The 4909-nt window shown below is 42.0% G+C and overlaps 1 long non-coding RNA gene across 1 annotated transcript; it reads left to right on the top strand.

The window, feature by feature from the left end:
- The first annotated feature begins 3808 nt into the window (after window positions 1-3808).
- On the top strand, window positions 3809-4394 carry LOC112844211 (uncharacterized). The gene is made up of 3 exons (XR_003216940.1): window positions 3809-3859; window positions 3946-4122; window positions 4281-4394. It is a non-coding gene; the product is annotated as an uncharacterized LOC112844211 (long non-coding RNA).
- Window positions 4395-4909: the final 515 nt, after the last annotated feature.

Below are 4909 nucleotides of genomic sequence, written 5' to 3'. Positions count from 1 at the left end.
CAGTTACAAGTACCTGGGGATCCTGCAGGCGAATGGGAACCATGAAGAGGCCGCTAGGAAAGCTGCAACCACCAAGTACCTGCAGAGGGTCAGGCAAGTCCTGAGGAGTCAGCTGAACGGTAAGAACAAGATCCGGGCCATCAACACCTACGCCCTGCCCGTGATCAGGTACCCTGCTGGGGTAATAGGCTGGCCAAAGGAGGAGATAGAAGCCACTGACATAAAGACAAGAAAGCTCCTTACCATGCATGGAGGGTTTCACCCCAAGTCCAGCACCCTGAGGCTGTACGCTAAGCGGAAGGAAGGGGGCCGGGGACTGGTGAGTGTCAGCACCACAGTCCAGGATGAGACAAGAAACATCCACGAATACATCACGAAGATGGCCCCAACTGACAGCGTGCTCAGTGAATACCTCAGGCAGCAGAAACCCAAGAAAGAGGAGGAAGGCGAGGAACCATCATGGAAGGACAGGCCCCTGCACGGTATGTACCACCGGCAGATAGAGGAGGTGGCTGATATCCAGAAATCCTACCAGTGGCTGGACAAAGCTGGACTGAAAGACAGCACAGAGGCACTAATCATGGCAGCACAAGAACAAGCTCTGAGTACAAGATCCATAGAGGCTGGGGTCTATCACACCAGGCAAGACCCCAGGTGCAGGCTGTGTAAAGATGCCCCAGAGACAATCCAGCACATAACAGCAGGGTGCAAGATGCTAGAAGGCAAGGCATACATGGAACGCCATAACCAAGTGGCCGGCATAGTGTACAGGAACATCTGTACCGAGTATAACCTGGAAGTCCCGAGGTCAAAATGGGAGATGCCCCCAAGGGTGATGGAGAATGACCGAGCTAAGATCCTGTGGGACTTCCAGATGCAGACGGACAAAATGGTGGTGGCTAACCAACCGGACATAGTGGTGGTAGACAAACAGAAGAAGACGGCTGTAGTGATCGATGTAGCGGTTCCGAATGACAGCAATATCAGGAAGAAGGAACACGAGAAGCTGGAGAAATACCAAGTGCTCAGAGAAGAGCTCGAGAGGATGTGGAGGGTGAAGGTAACGGTGGTCCCCGTGGTAATCGGAGCACTAGGTGCGGTGACTCCCAAGCTAGGCGAGTGGCTCCAGCAGATCCCGGGAACAACATCGGAGATCTCTGTCCAGAAGAGCGCAGTCCTGGGAATAGCTAAGATACTGCGCAGGACCCTCAAGCTCCCAGGCCTCTGGTAGAGGACCCGAGCTTGAAGGATAAACCGCCCGCAGGGGCGTGCTGGGTGTTTTTTTTGTTTTTTTTATATCCAAATCCAAATCCAATTTATTTATATAGCACATTTAAAAACAAAAGGTTTGCCCACAGTGCTGTACAAAAACAAAGTGTAAAACACAAGATAAAACCACTGACACTTATATATATATATACTTATATAAAACATAATAAAACACATAAACTATCAATATAAACACAACACATACAAATATCAACTCACGCCAGTCTGAATGCTATCGAAAAAAGGAGTGTTTTCAAAAGCTTTTTAAAAACAGGAAACAAAGATGCCTGTCTAATATTTAAAGGCAGCGTATTCCAAAGTTTTGGGGCCAAAACCTCATAAGGCTCGCTCTCCTCTGCATTTGAGCCTTGATTTTGGGACAACCAACAGCAGCTGGTCAGCTAATCTGAGGGTCCGTGAAGGAATTTAAGGCCGAATATATATATATATATATATATTCGTTTATCTATTAGTGTCCAACACTGTATTACATCTAAAGAAAATGTTATTTTTATGTCATGGCTCCAATTTTTCCTAACAATGTTAATGCTAGAGGAAGTCTGGAACCGTTCTTGAGCGTTGGCAACTTTCACACACTATGTGCATCAGCGTTTCGCAACCCTGCTGTGAAACTTTATGTGGTCTTTGTTGCTGTGGCTCCTAAACACTTCCACTTTGCAGTTAATCATGGACTTGGGTAAACTGTTATAGTACCACACTAAAATTCAGTGAGGAGCCTATCGATATGAAAATGTCCCGAAGAATGCTGCACATGTTATTTCATGTTTCATTTGACACAAAGTGACTAAAACAGAGTGGAGAAAATCCAGATTTCCATACATCCTGAAGAACACGTTATTCAAATCTCTTTTGGTGCATGACTGCTAGAGTTCATTTGATTTTAAAATGTTGGTTTTGTTATGAAAACGTGTTTGCACAGGTAGCAAACACATTTTCATAACAAAAAAGCCCAAAAGAAATAGCAGGAGTGCACAGAGAAAGAGGGCGGGGATTCATTCTCTGTAAATGAAGAAGACATCACATCACTGAGAGGAACGATGAAGGAAACATCTCTGCAATGTCTGCTCAGTAAGTAAAGACCTCTTAGGGTTACCTAAAGTTTATTTTTACAGATTTTTTGATTGTTGATTGATGACAGATGAAAGAAAATGACATAAACAAGAAGTGAAACAGAATTTCAAGAAAGTTTAAAACACAAAGAAGACACATTTCAGCTGTGAAGAGGAAGTTTGAGCATCTTACACAAAAAAAGGATGTGAAAAACCGAATTTAGCAATTTAGTGATTTTAAAAACAGAACTGTACTGTGGACATACATTTACTATTACTTGTGATGTCTTTTTGACAATGCATACAGAAAGTCTACAGCACGAAAACAAAGTGGAACGATATTAAAAAAATGAAAAATTGATGTTTTGCCTGTTTGACAATAATGCAAAAATTCCTCCATCCTCAGATTAAGATCAAGACTGCTTGTTTCTGTTGTCTTTGTTATAAAAATAATTGAAGTTAAAGACTTTGTCTGATCTTGAAAATAAACATGTTTTATGTGAATTTTTTTTTTCTATCAGTGTTTGTGTTTATGTCTGTGGACGTGATTCATGTCTGACTGCAGTCATCACATTTGACAAATCACAAGTTTAAAATTTTGACATGAAACATAAATCAGACTTTAGAGGAACATTTTAATCAACACTGACACCACAGAATCTCTTCTCTTTATTGGACACAGCAGTACAGAAGAAAATATGACTCATCACTTGATTGACTGATTGATGAAGAATTGATTTGTTTGTGAAAACTCAAACCAACCTTTTCTCTTTAGTTCTGATCTCACTGCTGAGCTGCACAACACACCAAGGTCAGTAACCTTCTTCTGTCACAGTTTAAACCTGATAAATGCTCACTGATATGACCTGATTGGGTTCATGTTTCAGAATGGAAAGTACAAGAGATCATCAGTTTTTCATTGTAACCCTCACAGCTCGTCTGACTGTGAGTCCCAGCAGCTCTCAGTTCTTTGAAGGAGACTTTGTGTCTCTGAGCTGTGAGGAGGACGACAGCTCTGCTGGATGGACTCTGAGGAGAAACACAAGCAAACAACAGAGGACTCAGTGTGGAGATGGGTGGGGAGAAGGTGCTGGTTCTTCATGTAACATCACTGTTTTCCTACTGGACAGTGGAGTTTACTGGTGTGAGTCCAGAGAGGGTCCCATCAGTAACATGGTTAACCTGACAGTCACTGGTAAGCTGAGTGTGTGGAGTTAGTGTTGATGAAGCTGTGTGTAAATGGATGAAATGCTGTAGTTTGTCTCTGTGTTGAGGTGGATCAGTGATCCTGCAGAGTCCTGTCCTCCCTGTGATGGAGGGAGATGACGTCACTCTGCTCTGTAAAACAAAGACCACTCCCTCCAACCTCCCAGCTGCTTTCTATAAAGATGGCTCCCTCATCAGGAAGCAGCCTACAGGTCACATGACCATCCAGCATGTTTCCAGGTCTGATGAAGGCCTCTACAAGTGTGACATCAGCGGTCATGGAGAGTCTCCATCCAGCTGGATCACTGTCACAGGTGACACACTCACCTGTCTGTGTTTCTGCAGCTTTCAACATTCACAATGTGACGACAACTTCATGACTGTGTTTGCTTTATTTTAGACAAACACACCACCACACCTCCACCTACATCCACACCTTCACCTGATTTCTCCTGTGTCCCTCTATCACTCTTTTCTCTTGTCCTCACTGTGTCAGTTATTAGTTCAGTCTGTGTTCTGGTTCTTGTGGTGTTACTGGTTCTGCTGGTGAGACGACAAGTTCAAAGGAAATCTGAATGTGAGTCTGAGACGTTTCTCTTTCAGGTTTAGTTTCTCAGATTAAAGTTCTGTAAATTATTTTAATGTCATATTCACAAGTTATTTAAACAGTTTCCTGCTGTGATTATGAAACAGTGAATTGCTTTGCTGTTCATTCTGGTTACTTTTATCTGACAGGGGAGGAGTTGGAGATAAAGTCATCAACAACAGCCAATCAGAGGAAGCAGAGGTAGTTTTTAATGTGCTGTGTGTTGAGGGTTCATGTTGATATTCAAAGGAAATATAAAAATTGGTTAAATGAACTCTGTGAACTAACTGATCTTAAACTAATGTGTTAAACACAATTAAAATTCCTTAAATATTACTTGCATAATCTGCATTGTTCACACTAACATTTGTTAAAGACTGAAGAATAACTCTTTGAGTTGGTTTAACTTGAGCCCAAAACACTTTCCCTCACACACAGCTTTTCATAAAAAAATTAAAATACATTACTTTTATTCTGCCCCTCACCAGAACTGTGGAAACATCTGAATCTAATTTAGATTCATTCATTTATATTTTGACAGTCTCTAACTGGTCCAGACAGCCACACAATGTTGATTTGCATATATTCTGTAGTGTCTTCTCATTATAATATACACTCTCAGTGTTTGTATGAGTGTATGTTGTATAACTAAAATATGAATGTCATCTGTAATGCAGTGTCCTGCCTTCTCTGCAGCATCAATAAACTTTGCTGTCACATGTTGTTCCTGTCGTGTGGTTCTGTGGGTTTCAGAAGTATTGCTGATGGAAAATGCGAG

This window comes from Oreochromis niloticus, linkage group LG3 (assembly GCF_001858045.2).
Source record: "Oreochromis niloticus isolate F11D_XX linkage group LG3, O_niloticus_UMD_NMBU, whole genome shotgun sequence".
Lineage (NCBI taxonomy): Eukaryota > Metazoa > Chordata > Actinopteri > Cichliformes > Cichlidae > Oreochromis > Oreochromis niloticus.
Note: the sequence above shows the minus strand (reverse complement) of the source record. Positions and strands in the feature narration are given on the sequence as shown.